The 23,077-nt window shown below is 44.9% G+C and overlaps 1 protein-coding gene and 1 pseudogene across 3 annotated transcripts in view; both read left to right on the top strand.

The window, feature by feature from the left end:
• Positions 1 to 1,915: 1,915 nt before the first annotated feature.
• Positions 1,916 to 9,432, top strand: LOC122676734 (annotated as a pseudogene).
• Positions 9,433 to 18,871: 9,439 nt separating this feature from the next.
• The window catches only part of VANGL1 (VANGL planar cell polarity protein 1), a 58,586-nt gene continuing 54,380 nt past the window's right edge, over positions 18,872 to 23,077 (top strand). Inside the window, exons 1-2 of one of the 3 annotated variants that reach the window (XM_043876189.1) lie at positions 18,900 to 19,010; positions 19,807 to 19,981. The gene's annotated coding sequence lies outside the window, so the exon portion shown is untranslated. Of the gene's footprint in view, positions 19,011 to 19,354; positions 19,669 to 19,806; positions 19,982 to 23,077 lie in introns of those variants that run through there. The other 2 variants (XM_043876186.1, XM_043876188.1) reach the window with 2 other exon arrangements.

Here is a 23,077-nt window from a genome sequence, read left to right as displayed (position 1 = left end):
TCTTCTGGTTGCTTTAGTTAAACAACTCAGAGTGCCCCTTGCTGTCTCTCTCACACTACATTCCATTCATCGGCACATCCTGTCAACTCCACTTTCTATCCAGGATCTGATCTCTTCTCACCGCCCACACAGTTCGACCAAGGTCCTTGGCAACATTTCCATCTGTCACAGTGGCTTCGTGAATGGTCTCCTGGTGTCTACACCTTTCCCAACCGCGCAGTCTACATTCCATGCAACACCCAGGGTGAACGTGGGCCTACACCACCCTCTCTTACACCCTTCCCACAGCTTCTATCTCAGGGTAAAAGCTGTGGTTCCCACCAGAGCCCACAGGTCCTACAGGACACAGAACACCTTCGGTTCCTCCTCCCCTCACAAGGCTCCCCTTCCCACTCTGCTCCTACCCTCCCCTTATTCCTCACACATGCCCAGCCTGCCCCAGGCTCCAGACCTTTGTTCACTCTTTCTCCTCCACCGACTCTCTCCCCAGATCTTTGCCACTCCCTCCCTCCCTTCCTTCAGGCCCTGCTCAAATATCAACTCAAGAAAGAGGTCTCTGACCACCCCACACGAAACTGTAATGGCGCCCCTTCCCCACACTTTCTGTTCCTTTGCGCTGTTGTTCCCTGGAGCACTTGCATGCGTGTGTGCTAAGTTACCTCAATCGTGTCTGACTCTTTGAGACTCTATGGCCCATAGCTCGCCAGGCTCCACTGTCCTTTGCATTCTCCAGGCAAGAATACTGGAGTGGGTTGCCATGCCCTCCTCCAGGGGATCTTCCTGACCCAGGAACCAAACCTGTGTCTCTTGCATCTCCTGCACTGCAGGTAGATTCTTTACCTGCTCATCCAAGGGGGAAGTCCCTCCCCAGAGCACTTACAATCTGATATATAGTTACCTGTTTACTTTTTATTCCTCTATTCTATAACACAAGCTCCATGATGGTGGTGAATTTGCTCTATTCACTGTTGAATCCCCAGCATGTAGAGCAGTGCCTGGCACTTAGTAGGTGTTCAATCAACATTGGCTGAATGAAGGGGTGAATGGATGATTCTTGTGGCAAATGCTCTGTGAGGCATTTTAGGTTCACACCTCACTTCATCTTCACATACCTGTAAGATGTGTGTCATTATCCTCATTTTACCAAAGAGGAAATAAATGCTCAGAAGAGTTCCAAAGTAAAAAACAAAAGGTTCACAGCATTCATTGCTGGCAAATGGTAGAGTCAGGATTTGAACTCAGTTCTAAAGGATTCAAAGCCCTTGCTGTTCATGTAAAGACAGACCAAAGGAATCAAACATATCACCCTTCTTAGAAAGATTTGCACTTTAAATGACCCGGGATGGAGGACATGGTAAAATATTGAATCCCTATTGGTGAGATTTCATCCACTCTGGCATTAGACCTTCTCCAACCCCTCAAGCCGTTCCCTAGGTGCCCCCACTTTGTCTGCAGCAGGCAGCCCCAAGGGGTACCTCTTTATGCAGCCAGCTTGGAAGGGCATCCCCAATAAAGGCTGTCATTGTTAACTTGCTGCGCTAACTCTGTCTCACTTGCAGCCTGACACTTACATCTTGCCAAAACAGTAGTGCCAATGGATGAGACATCTCTCCAGGGCTGCTCTAGAATTGTGATAGAATCAGCAATCCCATTTTTGCCCACCTCTCCTCCCCTTGAGTGTCCTCGGGACCATCCCTCATCTTTGTTGAAGTGCCCTTCTCCTGCCATTCACATCCACAGCCTTTCTTTCATTTCACATACATGATGCCCACAGTTGCCTTCTTCACTCTCGTGGGCACAAACATTCACACAGAACAGTTACCCCATACTCAGCTTTGGATGGGAAGAACTGAGGGCATGGGTGGTAGCTGGGTAGGGCACTGCAGGTTTGGGGAACACCTTGAAGAAGTTGACAATGTCCGGAAAGGAAGGGGTATTTTTGAGAAACAGTCAGTTGGCTAGTGGGTCTGCATCGTGGATGAGCGTGGAGAAGGTTGGGAGTGGAAGAGTGCACAGCTACAAAGACCAGGTGGGCAGGCAGTGGAGGGGGCGGAGTGAGGCACGGTCCTGGATCCTAAGCCCAGAGCAGAGCTTCGAGGGTGTTTCAGCACCGTCCTCCACAATCCTCCTTCCCCTACCCTGGGTGGACCAGCTCCTGCCCAGTGATGTTTCAGAAAGCCACCCAGTCAAACTTTTTGGTTTTCCTTGATAGCCGGATTCTTGCCTCCAACTGAGGTGTGAATAGATGGAATCTCACCTCCTGGGCAGCCTCTATTTCCCATGCCTCCCAGGACTCCCCAGGCTCTCTGCTGTCTCCTCCTGCCCCGCCACCCCAGTGAAGATCTCACAGATTGCTGGTAGCTGAGGAGTCCCAGCATCACCACCTGCCAACTGAGGAGCATAACCTCTCTAAGACCTCAATCTCCTCTGTGCGGAACAGGAAATTCACCTCTTCTGGCCATTAAGGAAAAGAGTGAATTCAATGTGAAGAAAATGAGGTTTTCTCTCAGGATGAAGAGAGCTGGAAAGAAAGTTATTTCCACCCTAACCATTAGGAAAAGCTGGATAAGCTATAAAATTATACCTTTTATGGAGCCCACAAGTGATCTGTGTTAACAAGGCAACTAGGTGAACCAAATTCCAAGGAGGAAGAAGTCCATCAAAGGCAAGGTGGGATGCACACAGTGTCTCTCCTCTGGCAGAGCCTGGGAGAATGAGGAGGCTGCTAAACAAACAGTTAAAAAGTAAACTAAGAGCTTAACACATTCTTGGAGGCCAAGAGTGGGTCAGCACATCAGTTTGAAACAGTGGGGGCCCTAAACACCAGGAGAGCTCACTTCACTTGTAAGTGGCTCTTTCTGAGCCTCTCCCAGGTGCTCACAAGAAAGAATGGAGGCATGGCAGCAGATTGATGAGAGTCTCCTGACACAGGAGGGAAGAAGGTAATGAGGGCTGAGTGGGACAGGCTCAAAGCCCTGCTTGCTTCTTTGGATCCTTTTCTCCTATGAAACAAAAGCCTTAAGCTAGTGAGGAAGAGAGAGTGCACCCTCAAGATGCATAGCTTCTGGGAGAAGAGAAGGAGTAAAACCCACGTTTCTTGGGAGAATACAGGAAACTCTCCCCCAGGAAATAGGCAAAGAACCATCACTGCTAGAAGACGAGTAGGAGTAAAAATCTTCTACCCCCAGGGACAGCAAGAGAGATCTTGGGTCCAGAATTCGATACTGATGCCAAGAAAACTGCATAACTGGAAAGATATAGATCAGTGGAACAAAATAGAGAGCCCAGAAGTTGACCGTATGAACACAGTCAACTGGTCTTTGACAAAGGATCAAAGGCAACACATTGGAGCAAGCAGTCTCTTCAACAAATGGTACTGAAACAACTGGACGTCCACTTGCAAAAAAGATGAATCTAGACACAGATCACCCTTCACAAAAATTAACTCAAATGGGTTAAAGACCTCAATGTAAAACACAAAACTGTAAACTCCTGGAAGATAACAGGAGAAAACCTGGACGACTTGGATATGGTGACGACTTAGACACAACAACAAGGGCACAATCCATGACAGAAATAATTGATAAGTTGGACTTTATTTTCAAACTTCTGCTCCGTGAAAGAGAAGGTCAAGGTAATGAAAAGACAAGCCACAGATTGGAGGAAAATGTTTGCAAAAGACATATCTGATAAAGGACTATTACTCTGAATATACAAAAACTAGTAAAAGTCAACAATAAGAAAACAAAAAACCCATTAGAAAATTGGCCAAAGACAGCAAAAAAGTATAATGTGAAGATACTCTACCTCATATGTCACTTAGGAAACGCAAATTGAAACAAGAGACCACCACACACCTGTGAGAATGGCCATAGTCCAGAACTCTGACAACACCAAATGCTATTCAGGATGCGGAGCCATAGGAACTCTCACATATTACTTGTGGGAATGGAAAATGGTACAGTCATTTTGGAGGACAATGTGGCAATTCCTCATGAAACTAAACATACTCTTACCACATGATCCAATAATTGTGCTCGTTGGTATTTACTTGGAGTTAAAAATATATGTCTACACAAAAACCTGAACACAGATGTTTATTCATAATTGCAAAAACTTGGAAAACAACCAAGGTGTTCTTTAGTAGGTGAATGGATAAACTGTGGTAAATCCAGACAATGGATTATTACTCTATACTAATAAGAAATGAGCCATCAAGACATGAAAAGATCTGTAGGAACCATAAAGGTATATTATTAAGTGAAATAGACCAATCTAAAAGAGCTATGTCTGTATATGGTTGTATGATTCCAACAATATGACATTTTGGAAAAGGTAAAACTACAGACAGTAAAATAACCAGTGGATGTCAAGGGTTGGGAAGGGATGAATAGTCAGTGCACCAAGCATTGTTAGGGCAGTGAAAATACTCTGTATGATATCATAACAATAAATACATGTCTCTTTGAGAGTAAGTGTTAGTCGCTGAGTTGTGTCTGACTCTTTGTGACCCCAGGGACTGTAGCCTGCCAGGCTCCTCTGACCCCTGGAGTTCTCCAGGCAAGAATACTGGGATGGGTAGCCATTCTCTTCTCCAGGGGATCTTCCTGACCCAGGGATTGAACCCAGGTCTCCTGCATTGCAGGCAGATTCTTTACTCTAGTCTGAGCCAGCAGGGAAGCCCACATGTCACTAAACACTTGTCCGAACACTTGTTGAAATTTGCAACCACAAGAGTGAAACCTAAAGTAAGCTATGGACTTTGGGTAATTATGATGTGCCATTGTGGATTCATCGGTTATAACAAATCCATCACTCTGGTACAGGATATTGATAACAGGGAAGACTAAGAATGTATGGCATACATATATAGAATACATGGGACATCTCCCTACCTTCTTCTTTATTTTCCTATGAATTTATGACTGCTCTAAAAGACAGTCTTTTAAAAAGGTAATGAATTAATTAATAATGGATATAAAATGAAATCATGAAGAAATAATTAACACAAATGAAAGCAGGAAAAGAAAAAAAGGGAAAAGAACAAATCAAACAGAAAACAGCTAGCAACCTGGTAGATATAAAGCCAACCACATCAATAATTAAATTACTTGTAAATCACCCAGGAGTTCTATTTATACTTTTAGCTAAAATGAAATAATGGTGACGTGGTTTATCCTTCTGCCTGAACCTTTAAAACTGGACAAAACGATGTTTGAGACATTTCACACAAGGCAACAGAGGACACTGATCCCTGATAGACAGGGAACAAACAAGGCTTACTTCCTTGGGCCTACTGTGGTTAGCAAAGGCAGACCCAGAAAGTCCCAGCAGACCACATGAGATAAGGAGACATTGCTCTGAATGTCCAGAAGCACGAAGCTAGAGCTTATCATGGAGGGTACCAGAGAGGAGAGGGCTGCAGAGATGCTCAGAGTCCCTTTAAAGACTTGTACAACAGTGATGAGTGCATTGATGTGAGGAGAGCATCGAGAATAAGGAAGGGACCACTCCCACGGAGGAGAGGGAAGAACCTGGCGCTCACACTAACCTCAGAGAGTGCTGTTCCCACGTCATGACCCTGGGGTGCTGGGTAGGATACTCAGAAATGTCTTCCTTGGTGTTGGGAAGCAACGAGCTTAGAGTAAACATGATCCTGGTCCCATACAAAGTGTTTTAAAATGAGGACCTAACAGGATGAAACAACTTCCAAGTGACTCTCACTGCAGCCCAAAGCAATGCTCAGGAATATTGAAAGGAATACAAAGCTATCCAACATCCAACAAGACAGTTCACAATGTCTAGTATCCAGTAAAAAAGTATTAGACGTTCATTTCTTTTTTATATGAAAAAATCAAATTAAAAATATATATTCTATTTATTATGAGAAATATATTCTACATGAAATAGATTTTCAGAGATTTATTCATATATTCAACAAACTAGTTTATTTTTTTCATCACTTAGATTTCAATTTCCATGATCTCATTTTAGATGTTACTCTTAATGTTTATTTTTATTTTTTTAATGAATTTATTTTTAATTGAAAGATAATCGCTTTAAAATATTGCATTGGTTTCTGCCGTACATCAGCATGAATCAGTCATAGGTATACATATGTCCTCTCCCTTATGAACCTCCCTCCCTTCTCCCACCTCCCACCCCACAGGCATTCAAAGGGCAGAAAAATATAACCATAATGAGGGGAAATAAATCAATCAACCATTTGAAAATGACAGAGAATTGATACAGATGTTAAATTTAGCTGACAAGGACATTAAAATAGTGAATAACTGAATTTCATAGTTTCAAAAATTTAAGTAGAAACATGGACAATGTAAAAGAGACATGAATAAAACTTTGAGGATGAAAAGCAAAAAATGAAAAAGTACACTGGATAGGATTAACAACCGATTATACATTGCACATTAGAGGTTAACAAATTTGGATAGTTTCTAATGCTATGAGTTCACTCATAATGCTATGAGTTCACATGAGTTTTTTTGAGTTCACTAATCTTTGTTCCAACAATGTCTAATCTTTTGTTAATCCTGTTAATTCTAGTTGGCATATTTTTTTATTTCAGACATTATAGTTTTCATCTCTAGAAGCTCAACTTGGATTTCTTTTATATCTTCCATTTCTCTTGTTGACATGCTTAATTTTCCCCCTGAGCTTTTTAAGATTAATTTTTATTGCAGTATAGTTAATTGTTGAATTCGTTTCTGCTATCCAAAGTGAATCAGTTGTATGTTTATATGTATCCACTCTCTTTTAGATTCTATTTCCATATAGGTCATTACAGAGTATTGAGTAGCAGTCCCTGTGCTATACAGTGTTTTTATTAGTTATTAATATCCATTTTATATATAGTAGTGTGTTTATGTAAATCCCAATCTTCCAATTTATCTCTCTCCTCCCCTTTAATCTTTGGTAACCATAAGTTTGCTTTCTACGTCTGTGACTCTACTTCTGCTTTGTAAATAGTTTCATTTGTACTATTTTTTTTATATTTCACATGTAAGTGATATACTATTTTGTCTTTCTCTGTCTGACTTTCTCTACCTAGTATGACAATCTTTAAGTCCATTTAAGTCGCTGCAAATGGCATTATTCCATTCTTTTTTATAGCTGAGTAATATCTCATTGTATACATACATAGTATATATATATATATACTATACATGTGTATAGCATAGTATGTATGTATGTATAGTATATATGTACTACTTCTTCTTTTTCCGTTCCTCTGTTAATGGACATTTAAGTTGCGTCTGTGTCCTGGCTATTGTAAATAGTGCTACAATGAACATTGGGGTACATGTGTCTTTTCAAATTATAGTTTTCTCTGGATAGATACCCAGGAGTGGGATTGCTAGATCATATGGTAGCTCTATATCTAGTTTTTTAAAGAAACTTCATACTGTTTTCCATCATAGATGTGCCACCCCAAGCCTTTTGAATCACTGTTTTGAAGAGGTTTTTGTTTGTTCTACTGATTATATCATCTGTGTCAGCTGTTAGAGTTCAACTGATAGATTTCCCTCCTCCTTATGAGCAACATTCCTCTGCTACTTTATATGTTCGGTAACTTTTACAGGATCCCAGTTATTGTACTTTACTGGATGCTGCATATTTGTGTATTTCATAAATACTCTTGACCTTTGTTTGGAACACAAAATACTTGGAAACAGTTTGAGGCTTTCAGGTCTTGCTTTTAAGCTTTGTTTGGCACAACCAGAGCAGCATTTAATCCAGGATGTTTTTTTTCCCCCGCTACTGAGGCAAGACCAGACCAATTACACTACCCAATGCTTTATAGATTATGAGGTTTGCCAGCCTGGCTGGTCATAACAGGTACTATTTACTGTGTGACTCTAGTATTGCCCCCTTTAATCCATGCAAGGGATTCTTTCCTCGCACACATGCACTGAACAGAACTTAACCGAACACTCAAGAGAAGCCTCTGTGTTTTTCTAGAATTCTCTTTACCTGTAGCTTGCTCATCTCTGTCACTCTGCCTCTCTAACCCCTAGCTCTCCCTCTTCAGTGCAGGAGGCCCTCTAGGCTCTGACTGATTCTGTCTTCCCTGTGCCACGGCCTGAAAACTCTCTTTAGGCAGCAAGTTAGGGCAACAGTGGGGATTAATTACCCAGTTGGTCTCCTTCATCTCAGGGATCTGTCTTCTGTTACATGATCCAACTTCCTGAAATCTGTTGTTTCATATATTTTATCAGAATTTATAGTTAATTCATATGGGAACATAAATCCAGACCTGTTAATCTATCTTGGACCTGGTGTTTTTAAAAAAAGCATTTAAAACAAAACATATGCTTGAAATTTTATTACTGAACTTAAAATGTCAAAATAATTTTTAAATTCAGAACCTAAAGTTTTTGTACTCAAAAGAAAAAAAATTTTATTATATCATGGAATTTACAAATTGTTTTTTTCAACTTTTCACATAGCTGAAAAACACATAACGCAAGTAACACTGCCAAGAAGTTTTTTCTTTAAAGGGAAAGATAGGGCCTGTCTGCACTACTCAGCAGGGATCCATACGGCATTGTTCAGCATTTCCATAATCACTTAAAGGCAGTCCTTGACATCCTGTAGATAAAGAAGGATAGTCCCAAATTCCTTGCAGCAGAAACTCACTTAGGTAGCATTAACCCTGACTTACAAATTGAACAGTACCTCTACAAAAGGAATCTCTGTGGCACCTGCAACATAACACTGGAGAGAACTTGGGTAAAACTTCTGTTGGCAGCTCTCACCATCATTGTCATTGCAAACCTGGCTGATGTCAGTGTCTTATTCCCCAGGAACACTGGCCAGAGAGTTGTGCAGAAGTTTGCTGCTGCCGCTGGAGCCTCTTATTGTGAGCACTCCACTCCTGGAACCTTCACTAACCAGATCCAAGGCAGCCCTCAGGGAGCCGAGATTACCAGTGGTTACTGATCCCAGGGCTGACACCAGCCTCTCACAGAGGAGTCTTGTGTTAACCATCGTTCCCATAACAGACTCTCCTCTGCATTATGCGGACATTGCCATTGTGTGGAGCAACAAGGGAGCCCACTCAGTGGGTCTGATGTGCTGGGTGCTGGCCCGGGAAGTTCTGGGCATACATGGCACCACCACCTGTAAACCCCCATCAGAAATTATCCCTGATCTCAGCTTCTAAGGGATCCTGAAGAGATTGAAAAGGAAGAGCAGGCTCAGCTGAAAAGGCTGTGACCAAGGAGAGATTTCAGGTGAATGGACTGCTCCAGCTCCCAAGTTCACTAGTACTCAACCTGAGTCCAGACTGGCCTGAAGGCACAGGTGCCCTGGGTGCCTATTCAGCTATTCCCTACTTACAATCAGAGTGCTCAGCCCACCACGGAGGGCTGGTTTGCAGCCCCCACTTCTCAGGCCACTGAATGGATATGAACAATCACTAAGTGGTGTTTAGTTTGATCTTCCATAAACTCTAAAAAATAGAAACAGGTTGATGGAAAAAAAAAAAAACAGCTTCTTATACATAAGTAGGTAGATAGATAGATAAAAGATAGACAATGAGAAAGGCTGACTTCCCTGGAGGCTCAGCCAGTAAAGAATCTGCCTGCAGTATGAGAGACCGGGTTTGATCCCTGGATTGGAAAGATCCCCTGTAGAAGGAAATGGCAGCCCATTCCAGTACTCTTGCCTGGAGAAGTCCATGGACAGAGGAGCCTTGTGGGCTATAATCCATGGGGTCGCAAAGAGTCAGACACAACTGAGTGACTAACACTTCACTTCAAAGGGAAAGGTGGAAGGAAAGAAAAGTGGTAGAGGATGGGGTGTGCAGTGATCATTAATCAGAGAAGGGAAGAAGGAATAAAGAAACAGCAAGAAAAAATCTGTCTTCATTGTCTATGACTAATGCAGTGGGAAAGCCTGGCTGGGAGCCAGAAGGCCTGGATTTAGCCTCTGTGACCTTAGAAATGCCACTTTAAACTGTTTGAGTTTTTGTAAAATGTCTAATTTATAGAATTACCAGGAAAATACTATTAAATAACAGACTTAAATGACTATTACAATGCCTACCACACAATAAAAAAAGCACAATAAACATTAATTCCTTCTCTCTGACTGATCATTTATATGGTTCACAAATGAGCACAGCTACAGTAGAGATCCTGCTTTAAAAATGTAGGTTTTATTACTATTCAGGTATAATAAGGCCAACAGATAAAGGGACAATTACCTTTAGGAAGGTAATTCCAAGAGGAAGGGGTACCCTATGCCATACACAGTCACATAGAGAAGCACCAGGGTCAGTCAGGAGGTAGGGAGAGTGGGAGGAACACATGGGCAGGAGCCTTTATTTTCTTGTGAAAAGGGTAAGCAGGCTTAGGATGGCTAGTTTGAATAATTTCAGCAGCATCTGGGATGCTGGGGCTATCTCTACTTGTCCAGTACCCTACCCTGGGGTAATTAGGGCAGATGGATAGTGGTCCTGAGTGTGAGAGCCAGATAAGGCAGGAGGCTGGGTACGGGCTCTGGATGGGTTGTTTTGCCTATGAGGAATATTGCTTGTGAGTATTAACCACCTCTAGGAATTAGCTAGCCCTGAGGCGGGCAGGCTCTCCTGGGGCAGCAAGGCCCCCAGATGTCAAAGCATCAGAAATGCAGACAATAAAAAGGCATGATTAGCTCAAACCCTGATCACTAAGATGGACTAATGTTGCCGTCTTTTGATGACTCGAAGAGGCCCTCCCCTTCTGCGGCAACCGTGGAGACAGGTTCTGGACTTGCAGGGAGTGGATCCGGCTGTGGGCCAGAAGCCGAGGGGCCTTCCTTACACACCTGTGTCTCCTCAGAGAGAATGAGCCCAGGCCAGCAGCAGCAGAGGCTGGTTCACCTTCAGGAAAAAATGCCACCTGGGGTCAGTCCAAGTAATTAGCTTAACGCGGTGCGTGAGGTGTTATTCAAGTGCTTCTCATAAATAGGTAATGAATTACTGACGATGACGCCCCAGATTAAAAACAATGCAGAAGAAACTACCAGTCCCCAGAAGGTACTATTAGCCAGCCCGGCCCTGTCCATGGCTGGCCTTGAGTACGATCCTTTGCACTGCCCTGGCAAGTGGAATCGCCTTGGGAATACTTAAAAGGCCCAAGGTCATGTGCACAGACTGGCGTCTTTATCAGGCTCTCTGCCCCTGGCTTCTCTCCTTTCCACTGATAACGAGTGAAAAGGAGGGGATGACTGAAGCCTGGGCAGCATCCTGCTTCTGGAATCTGAGTTCTACCTGACATCCCACTGCCTCCCAGCGCCCCAGGCAATGAGAGCCACTGGGCCTGGGAGCGGGCTGCCCACGCCCAGGCCTGCAGAGCAGCGTCAACACCGACACCTGGCCCCACTGGGGTGATGGTGCACTTGGCCCAGGGATCGTGGCTGCTCCTTTAGGTCCCCCCGGGTCACTTTATACAGAGCACTTTGGCTTTCTTGTCCACAGACTACAAGCCCGTCAAAGCTATTTAATAGAAAGTCCCACCATTTCCTGTCCTTTTTCAAGTCTTTATTTAGACTATTTAGACATCCCACACTCACCTCAAACAACTCATTGACTATAACGAATCTTAGACATGGAAGAGACTGTAGAGAAGACAATGTCTGGGGTCCCTTAGAGGCCCTTAGAGTCTGTTTGTCCATCCAAATGGTTTGCACAAAGTAGGGAATGTACGTTTTCTGTGATTTCCATCTCAATGGCAATCAGACCCTCCAAGGGCTCCGGAGAAGCTGTCAGATACACCTCTCTTTGGCGCGACTCCATCTCCTGGTCTCCCAGGCTCTGTCACAGACTCTTGCTTCCTATGAAATGCCCTTGAACCTTCCACACTCACCTTTGGCTCACCTCTGTCTGCACCTTTCCAAAGCTGGTCCTTCCACCCATCTCCTAAATTACCCCTCCCTTCTTAAATTTTGAAATTTAAGATTTCTTTTCCCTGGTCTATAAATAGGCTTCAGGGTTTTCTATGTTGAAACGAGACAACAATGACCCATCACCTGCACATGTCCCTGTCATATCTCTCTGCCTCACTCATTCTGCCTGTTTCTACCCACCTCTTGCTGTTTTCTCTACCGTCCTGTCAACCACGTGTAATCTCTGAAAGCCACATTCATTGTCAGTAGCTGATCTCCTCCAGAGTTGTAAATGCGCACTGCCAAGACGTAGTATCGCTGATGGATTAAAGGTGGGGAGTCTGTGGTCAGCCAATCTGAGGTCAAAGCCTGGCCCCACCTGTCAGCAGCTTCATGATCTCCTGCCACTTCTTTAACCTTTCTATGCCCGAGCTTCCTTCTCTGTAAAATGCAGATGATATAATCCCTAAAACACGGTCACAGTGAAGGATGAATCAAAACCTGTAAAATACTCAGCACGGTGTTGGTATTTAATAAATGCTTCATAAAAGCGACCTATTATTGTTTGTACCTGCACCTCCCCAAGGTACTTGCACTCAACATACCTGAAACTGAACTTGCTTTTTCTCCTGGAACTTTTTCCACTCTGTTCCCCATTTATGACTATCATCCCCATTATGATGTAGGCATGATACATGCCTACAAAGGCTGCAATAACTCAGGCCCAATTGCCACATCAGGTTTCCTTTGTCTCTCCTAAATGGTCCCTCTGCCTTCACTCTTTCCCCAGGAAGCCACTATCCAAACCATGAAGTCAACTCATCTTATTCGTCTCTGTGAAAACCCTCAATCAAAGGCTCCCTATTGCCTCCCAGATAAAATCCACAGCTTTAAGCCCATCATATAAAGCCCTGAGAGCTCTGGACTCTGCCTCTCTTTTCCAGGTCGTGCCAACCCCCTCCACCCATCCCTGCTTCCTCCCTTCTGCTCTCCTGTGGCCAAATTGCCCACAATCCTCTGAGGAGCTCTGTTGCTTCAATGCTTCCTTCCTGTTCCCCGTGACACCAGCGCATTTCATTGCCTCATCCCTCCAGACCTGCAGCTCCCAGCAGGCCTCCTGGGCCACCCTGCCCCCTCTCTTCTTCAGCGCATCAGTCTCTGTACCCCCACCAGACGGCTTCCTGGATATACTCTGTCACACTTCTGTGCCTGTGCCCAGAATGCTCCCTCCCTCTTTATCTGTCAAATACTCACCCTTCAAGGTCTGCTCCCAGGTCATGGCTGGGTGAAGCGATGCAGGCTTCTGCAGGCTGCTCGGACCCTGGTCCCAGCGTGCTCCTCTTCCGCCTCGAGCCTCTGCTGAAGCTGCAGTCTCGCCCAGCAGCCCAAGATCCTCAGGACAGTGAGGTGCACACCGCGCCCCCACCCCCAGCCTCATCCAACTTTGTTCTCTCCTGAGCCCTTGCTAAACCATCTGACATGATATACATGCTGCTTGTTTGTCCATCTCCCCCCACTAGAACATAAACTCCACCAGAGCAGAAGCTTTGGTCTATTTTGATGTATCCCCAGAGCCTAGAATAGTGACTGGCACAAAGTAAGAGCTCAATAAAGATTTGTTTTGACTAAATTGTTAAATCACAGATCAAAGATACATTATTTATCTTTGTATCCCCAGTAACTCATACATTGCCTGCCTCTAGAAGGTACCAAGTATGTGTTTTTGAATGAATGGATGGATGGATGAATACTTTATCATGTTACTAGCCCATTTTTATTTTTTTTTAATTTTTTTATTTTTTTATTTTTTGCACTGAATCCCAATACATGGCCTGCTGCTACTGCTAAGTCACTTCAGTCGTGTCTGACTCTGTGCAACCCCATCCCTGGGATTCTCCAGGCAAGAAGACTGGAGTGGGTTGCCATTTCCTTCTCCGACTAGCCCATTTTTAAAAGTTCAGACACTAGAGTTGGATTTGAAGTTCTCAAACTTCTAATCCTAGTCACTCAATGTTGAATCCTCCCTGTCTCAGCACAAGCCCTTATCTTGAGCTTAACTGCTCTGCTCATGCCCTTGACTGTATCTCCACACCCCTGCGCAGACTCCAAACATTTGTTTAACATCTCATTCATTCAAATCAGATTTATTAAACAAGCACTTGAGATAAACCAGTCACTGTTACAGCCACTGTCCTCCACTTATGCTCATTCTACTTCTTTTTTCCCTCTTCCATTTTTTCTTTCCTTGACCTCATGGACAATTTGACCCTGACCATTCAGACTCTCCTCGTGGTCACTAATAACCCATAGTTTTTGGCTGCAGCATGTGGGATCTTAGTTCCGTGACCAGGGATCAAACCCACACCACCTGTATTGGCAGTGAGGAGTCCTAACCACTGGACCACCAGGGAAGTCTTTTAATATTCCGTATTTTAACACCTCATCACTGATATTCAGTTCAGTTCAGTTCAGTTGCTCAGTTGTGTCTAACTCTTTGTGACCCCATAGACTGCAGCATGCCAGGCTTCCCTGTCCATCACCAACTCCCGGAGCTTACTCAACTTATGTCCGTCAAGTCAGTGATGCCATCCAACCATCTCATCCTCTGTTGTCTCCTTCTCCTCCCACCTTCAGTCTTTCCCAGCATCAGGGTCTTTTCCAGTAAGTCAGTTCTTTGCATCAGGTGGCCAAAGTATTGGAGTTTCAGCTTCAACATCAGTCCTTCCAATGAATATTCAGGACTGATTTCCTTTAGGATGGACTGGTTGGGCTCCTTGCAATCCAAGGGACTCTCAAGAGTCTTCTCCAATACCACAGTTCAAAAGCATCAATTCTTTGGCACTCAGCTTTCTTTATAGTCTAACTCTCACATCCATACATGACTACTGGAAAAACCATACCTTTGACTAGAGGGACCTTTGTTGGAAAAGTAATATCTTTGCTTTTAAATATGCTGTCTAGGTTGGTCATAGCTTTTCCTCCAAGGAGTAAGCATCTTTTAATTTCATGGCTGCAGTCACTATCTGCAGTGATTTTGGAGCCCCCAAAAATAAAGTCTGTCACTGTTTCCACTGTTTCCCCATCTATTTGCCATGAAGTGATGGGACTGGATGCCATGATCTTAGTTTTCTGAATGTTGAGTGTTAAGCGAATTTTTCACTCTCCTCTTTCACTTTCATCAAGACATTATTTTCTTATAAACATTAAACAAGACATTAAACATAACACGAGACATTATTTTCATATTTTTATCCCTGACATGATTAACATATAAACACATATTACACATACCTCCATATGGGTATTTTACACATGTGTATACATATTTTTTTTGTGTATACCTCCATATGTTACATAAAAAGAACTTTTAAAGAATCAGTATTTTGGACTTTCCTGGTGGTGCAGTGGATAGGAGTTCGCCTGCTAATGCAGGGAACAGGGGTTCAATGCCTGGTCTGGGAGGATTCCACACGCCTTAGAGCAACTAAGCCCATGCACCACAACTATGGAGGCTGTGTGCAGCAACTACTGAAGCCCAAGAGCCTAGTGCCTGTGCTCCGCAATAAGAGAAGCCACCGCAGTGAGAAACGGTACACCACATCGAAGAGTAGTTCTTACTTGCCGCAACTAGGGAAAGCCTGTATACAGCAAGGAAAACCCAGTGCAACCAGAAAAAAAAGAATCAGCCCTTTTAAACTTCTCAAACATTTTGGATGGAAATCTAATTTTTTTCAGCATCTTCCTTGTCTTCTTAAATAGAATACTATCTATAGAATATACATCTAACTTTTATAACTCAGGGTTATTGGTATTCTATGCTGTGGTAATGTATCAAGAGGAGAAACTAGTGAAAGGAATGAGTATGAGTTTTGGAGTTAAACAATCTTTGCAATGACCCCCCCCCCCAACCTTTGCAGTTTCTGGGGTCTCCTGAGGTCACCTCCTGTTCTCTTTTGATGTGTTTCTAATCTACAGTGGGCTTAGGAATCAGACAATGAAGTTTATTAGAAATATTTGTGAATTACACATAAACAGTGTCTAAGTAAAGGCAAGAGACAATCTTATGTATAAAGCCTATCTGTTTTAAAGCATAACTTTATGCAATCTACTTGGTTGAGCACAAGCTTTTCTCACTTAACTCCTGTTTTTCAAGTATATTCAGAAGTTTTGAGGCTGAATAAGTGATTTCTTAAAAAGTGTTCCAATAATGCATTTTACATATTCTTTTGTTGTTAATTATCTTTATGTTCAGGCTTCTCATGTGGCTCAGTGGTAAAGAATCTGCCTGCTAATGCAGGAGACTCAGGTTCCATCCTTAGGTAAGCAAGATGCCCTGGAGAAGGAAAGGCTTACCCACTCCAGTATTCTTGCCTGGGAAATCCAATGGACAGAGGAGCCTGGCAGACTGCAGCCCATGAGGTTGCAAAAGAGTCAGACAAAACTTGGTGACTCAACAACAACAATCTTTATGTGCACATGTCATAACTTTCCAATTAGATTATTCCCTGATTAGATTATTAATTTCCCATGGCAAGTATTATTTTATAGTTGTTCATTCATTTGCTAAGTATTTTTCAAAATGACTACTGTGAGCAAACATCTGATAGGAAAGAGATAAAGACAGCACTTACACATTATTGAGGAGTGAGTAAAATAACCAATACAAGGTAGAAGGTGAACATAAAAATCCAGAGAATTCAAATGAGGGAAAGAAAATATTTTCTGGTTGGGAGAACTGGAGAAGGCTTTGTGTAAGAGATAGCATTGGTAGACAGGAAAAACTTTCTTGGGTAGAATTCTAGGGTTTGCAAGAGCGAGCAGGAATGGAGATACATATGCATGATTGTGGAATTACAGTCACGCTGATGTTTTGAGAGCACCCAGTACATAGAACCCCAATTCCCCAAATGAGTTTGGTGTAAATAATAAGACCAAGGAGTGGCAGATTGAGTCCCCAATATTACCTTTTTTTTTTTTTTTTTAATGATTAAGGCTAAGCTGGAGCATCCGAGTCTAGGCAAGAGCTGAATAAGCCTGCTAACCAAACCCTAGGATATGGCTGACCCACTTTGTAACAGATAATGGGAGCTGGGTTACACAGAAAATTCAGTTCCTGAGAATTTTTTCAACTCGAATACTTGAGATTGTTAGATAAAAACAAGCAGTAGATGGCATTTATAGGTGAATTTATCTTTAAAAAGGGTTTATTTTGCACTACTCCTCTTTGCCACAAAAGCATCCGCATGGTAAGGTAGCTAGACATAATACACCAATGTGAATTAAAATCGCTTCTCATGGGAACCCACTGAGGATCTGTAGCTCCCATGGGGGCTATTCAGGTGTATCATAACTAGAATTGGAGATCCCTGGTCTGTTGCAACTTTGAAGGGTCTACATTTTAAAGATGAAAGAGACATGTTTTTACAAAGCTATACATTTCTGCCCCTAAGCACTGACTCAGGTGGAGAGACAACAGGCTTTACCCCTAGGAAGCTGGCTGCCCTCAGGAGACAGGTAGGAGGTTGTGGGGTCGGGGGGCGGGGGGGGCGGGCGGTGGTTGATGCCTTACACCCCTTAGAGTGAACATTAGGGCTGGTGGGGCTGTGTGAAGATCACCTACATGGAACATATTATGTCTTCAAGAAATATATATAGGAGAGAGAAAGGGGGTTGGGGAGGATGGGGAGGAGGTGGTGAGGGGAGAGTGAGGGCTTTAGAGGCTAAAGTTCCATAACTGAGGCTAGCTCAGCATGGGTGTGTTTCACCACCCAACTGCCCACACTGCTTCATTATACACCATCTCTACTGGCGAGCACTGCCATGTAAACTGCTGTGGGTCCCAGCCAGATTCTGGACTCTCCACATGGATTCCCTGACCCTATCGACCCACACCAGACAACTAAGTAAGAGTGTAAATGTTCCTCTGAATAGTTGGCAACTGTGTAGTGCCCCCAGGGACCAGCCACTTTTCATAATCCTTACCACTATCCTGCAAGGCTGGCTTTATCATCTTCTCTGCTTTTCAGACAGGGAAACAAAGACTTAGACAGAAACAGACCTGGTTGAATCAGGATTGGAACCTGGGGCTGCCTGCCTTCAGAGGTGAGCTCTTCTAGTAGTTTCTAGGGGACTGGGGTTGGGGGGCAGTTACCACTCTTAAATGGAGGAGGAGGGGTAGAGTTAGCTTTGGGGGCCCATGGGGGTCTGGGTGTGTATGGTTACACGTGGGGTTATTTCCTGGGCTGTGTGTGAGTTTAAGTGTGAGTGTGCATGTTGTTTGAGATGTATGCATATACGGATATTTGTGGGCTAATTCTTGGAATATGTGTATTTAAGTGTGTATATATGTGTGGAGGGGGGCTGTTTAGTCCCTGGGCTGCTATGCAAATATATGTGTGTTAGGGCTCCAGTGTGCACAAATGGGCTTGAACTTCTGTGTATGATTGTGAGTCGGTGTGTGCGTGAGGGTGTGAGCTTGAGCAAGTGCTGTGTTTAGTTGTTCAGTTCGACTCTCTGCGACTCCATGGACTGTAGCCCGCCAGGCTCCTCTGTCCATGGGGATTCTCCAGGCAAGAATACTGGAGTGGGTGGCCATGCCCTCCTCCAGGGGATCTTCCCAATCCAGGGATCGAACCCAGTTCTCCCTCATTGCAGGCGGATTCTTTACCCTCGGACTCATCAGGCAAACCCTTGAGCAAGTGGGTAGCGGTCAATCTCTGACCATGAGTCTGTGATGTATGAGTGTGTGTGTGTGTGTGGTCAGCCCCTGGGGTCTGTGTGGGAACGAGTGTGCCTGCGCGAGGGTGTGTGCGTGTGTGTGTTCGGGGCGCCGGGCTCCCGGGGGCTGGGGAGACGCCGGCCCGACCCCGCCCTCCGCTGCAGGTGGGCTGGGCCCGCGGCGCGGCCGGCCGCGCTCGCTGCTCTTGGCTCGCGGCCGCGCCGGGCTCGCAGGGCTGGGCTCGGGCTGCGGGGCGGCGCCGGGACAGGAAGCGGAAAGCAGCAGTGCAGCGGCGGCGGTGGCGGCGGGGCTCTGCCTCTACAGGAGCCCAGCGCAGGCCGCAGAGCCGGGGCCGCTGCGAGCCGAGACTGCGGGCCGCGGCGCCCGCACGGCCGGCGCGGAGGTGAGTCCCGCCGGAGGCCGGCCGCGGCTGAGCGGCAGGCGCGGGGTGCAGACCTTCCGTGGCAAGACGCCCCCACCCGAACCTGGGACCCCCGCTAGCCCCTGCGTCCTCCTCCCGCAGCCCCACCCGGGACTCCGACCCTGGTTCACTGCCCTCCCCCTGCCTCTGGCCGGGAGCCCCCTCCCTCCCACGGACCGCAGCGCGAGCCGTGCTTCCCGGGACCCCAGTCCTCTCCCATCCGCGCGTGGTGCGCCCCTCCCGCTCCGCTCCCCGCGCACCCCACTTCCTCGGTCCGGGCATTCCCTCCCCACGCCTCGGACGCTCCCTTCTCCCCAGGCTGTACTTTGGGGTGCGCGTCCCGGCCGGCAGGGAGTGGCCGAGCATTCCTACAGGCACCCGGGCGGAGGCACCCGCCGTGCGAGGCGGGGGCCGGGGCGCCCTGCGCTCCCCGGGAGCGAGGCGCGCTCCGTGGTTCCCACCCCGCTGCGGAGCTCGACCCGGGAACCTCCCGCGCCCGGGGGCCCACCCGACCCGGGGCCAGAAATCAGCACAGAGCTGGCCTGTGTTTCCACCTCGCTTACAGAATGGAACCGGCCCAGGAGGCCGGGGGGAGGCGGGGGCGCGAGTCCGGTTGCGCTTCGGAGAGCGCAACAGGCAGGTAGGAGTTTACTTTCAAAAACGCCGGGGTGGAGCAGGAGGTGTCCGGCGAGTCTTTGCCCGAGGCGTCCGGGTTGGAGGCGATCTCACCGCACCGGGGCAGCCTTCGCCACGGGCAGGACCTCATTTCCTCCTACAGGCTCTGAACTGCCCCAAGCAAACGCGTCCAGAGAAGTGTGAAGCTTTATAAAAATTTAAACGCGTCGGTGGTGGAGGCAGGAGTGGGGCGGAGCCGCGGCCTGGCGGCTGGGAGATGAGCTAGTGAGACTTGGAGCGGAGAAATCCGTGGCTCAGTTTTCACAGCTTCAAACCAGGTAAAAGGCCCACCCGAGAAAGTGTTGTGAGCTCGTTTAGCTGCTCGTGAAGAGACGTTAGAGCGTTTTATGATGATGATTGTGTGGCTGACACGTGCATTTTGTTAAACCTCTTTGAGGGGGCTGTGGTTGGAAATGCATGTATTTTTAGACACTTATTCCAAAAGCTAGCAAGCTGTAAAGAATCTGGCGTTTTCACTGATGTGTTTATAAATTTTACAAGGTTGCTGGAAAAATATTATAACTTGTGTCACCAATCAACAATGCTAATTAGCATTCTCCTTCCAGTGGGTGGGTTGTTTGATTACACAGCTCCTAGGCTCTTTAAGTGAGATGGCAGAAACTGTCTGAATCCAGGGGGATGTAATTAGTCATTTTATGAAACCACTAATTAGAGTTTTTAGAGTTGAATTAAATCAATGTGATATAGTTGGGGCTTTGATTTGTGGGAGGAAACTTTATTCTCCAGTTCAAAGAAATAACACTTTTCACCTACCCCATGAGCTTTTAGCATTCCCAGACTTTGGTATCTCTCAATATAATTAGTGAAACAGCTAGTGTGAAATTTTCACTGTTACAGTGTTGGCAGTGTGACTTGGCTGCAACTTAATTTGTAAGTAAAATGGGAGAATTTTGAGAATGGCATATTTGTAAGGACGGCTTGCCAGGCAGTACATGTTTTATTGCCTTGTGTATTTGAGCAAAAGGATGAGACCATAAGGGAAAGTGTCCTGACCAGACCACAATGCCTTGTCACCCTGGTCCCACTGGAGACTGAACAAGTGTTGAATGAGGAAGGTACTCTCCATCCCCCAATACACACACACACCCCCTCGTTGTGACTCCAGACCTCAGGAGGAGTTGGTTTGCACAGGCGCCTATCAGATTGTATTTGAAAAGGCAGTTTTCACCTTTGGGCTGGAAACTTTTCAAAGGTGGGCTTTCCACCTTTGAGCTCTGTAGCAGTTAGAACTATTTCAGATTCATTTCTTTTCTCCTGTACCTTCCACAGTGCTTGAGACACTGAACCTGTGAATAGGAGTTGAAATTGCAGAAATCTTTGTAGGTTATGTGTGGTTTGGGACAGTTTATGATTGTTGCCTACCCTCCTCTCTGAAAATAAGCAATTCTGAAAATTGCTACATTGCTGTATAGTTTCTATAGTTAAGAGAGCAGGTTCTGGAGTTAGACTCTTAAGAGTTCAAGGCCCGGCTCCAGCATTTACCAGGTGTGTGACCTTGGTTTTCTTAACTGTAACAGAAAATTAATATTTTTTTCTCCCATATAAGTCTTGTTCTGAGGATTAAGTGAAATATCACATACAAATGACTGAAAGCAGTTCCTGACACATCAGAGGCACTCGACTAACTTTGAGCCATTAGATTATTTATGACCCTCTTCTCTCTATAAAGTGAACTAGCTGTGGTTAGGGACTAGCTGGGTATGGGTATGTGATTAGAGCCTCGTTCTGTGCCATTTTCCAGAAGGTGGGCACGACAGGATTAAGTGGACATGGGGCTGGCCCATGTTTCTGGTCGTGGCTTTGGTCTCACCTGAAGCCTGATGAAAAGGTACATATGTGTTCTGCCGCAGTGTGTTTCCATCCCACTGAATCCATTCCCTTCTGAATCCCACTTATTGGACAGCAGTCACTGGACCTGGCACCACTGGATTTACAGAGGAGATAGTAGATGCTTATGAAATGTATTTTCCTGAAGCTTAAAAATCTGGCAGGGGACAAGGGGGTCACTTGAAAACAAATATACAGCGTAAGAATTCCAGACATATTAACCATTCACAGCTCTGCAGAAATTTATACCCAGCTGCTGGGAGTGTTTCAGAGGGAATTGATGACTGGAGCCAAGAGCAATTATTTGAAGAAGGTGAGTTGAAATTATTGGCAAGATAGGTAAAGTGAGGTTGACATTTTCTTTCCTTGTGAATAGTGGCCCAGAATCACTCTTTTGTAAGGGCCCTGTTGTAATGAAGAATCACTGGGTTTGTTGCAAATACACCAGTCCCTCCGATTCCCACATTGGTGACCTGGATGACTTACAACCGTGAGTTCCTCCAGATAAACCTGATAAAATACACAGTTTTCTCTGATGTTCACTTCCAACCTGGGAACAGTAAAAGAAGACCTGCAAGGAACAGAATGGAAATCAATAAAATAGTTAGCTATAGCTAATGGTATCCATTAAAGGTAGATGGCTCAGATGGTAAAGAGTCTGTCTGCAATACAGGAGACCTGAGTTCAATCCCTGGGTTGGGAAAATTCCATGGAGAAGGGAATGGCAACCCACTCCAGTATTCTTGCCTGGAGAATTCCCATGGACAAAGGAGCCTGGTGGGCTACTGTCCATGAGGTCGCAAACAGTCGGACACAACTGAGTGCTAACACTAAAGGTAGACTCAAATGGACCAAAAACATATACATAAGTTTAATGAAAATGATATGTTAAGTCATGTGCCTTATAAAAGTTTTCTTTGCAATGGAAGAAATTTAGATTTACTAAGTAGTGCTGTGATTCATGGGGTCGCAGAGAGTCGGACACGACTGAGCGACTGAACTGAATTGAACTGAATACCTATCCTGTGCCAGGCACTAGTCTGAAAGATTACGAATGATCTCATTTAACCCACCTTGAGCCTATAAGGTAAGCAAAATATAATTCTGTTGTTATAATTAGGGAAACAGGGACAGAAAGGTTAAGTAACTTAATCTGAGGTCACATAGCTGATAAGGAACAGAGCCAGAATTTGAGCAGTAACGATCTAACTGCAGAACCTATGCTCATGGCTTATCCTCTGTAAAAGAAAAGTTGACTCAACAAAATATCTAAATTACCCTTTTCCTCTTGAGTAATTAAAAATGGGTACCTTGAGAAAAATGTTAGCTTGAAAACAATAAAAATTATAAATGCCATAAATCCTTTAGAATTCTGTATATGATAAAAACAAAATATTCAAAGTAATGCACACAGTATATGTAAACACAGTTATAGCAGAAATCTCTTTCCCTTGGAAATACATCCAGTGCAGAAGGAGTGGAATGGCTTTTTAAATTCAGCGTGTGTCTTTGTACCCCTTGCAAGG

Source organism: Cervus elaphus, chromosome 20, assembly GCF_910594005.1.
Source record: "Cervus elaphus chromosome 20, mCerEla1.1, whole genome shotgun sequence".
NCBI lineage: Eukaryota > Metazoa > Chordata > Mammalia > Artiodactyla > Cervidae > Cervus > Cervus elaphus.
Note: the sequence above shows the minus strand (reverse complement) of the source record. Positions and strands in the feature narration are given on the sequence as shown.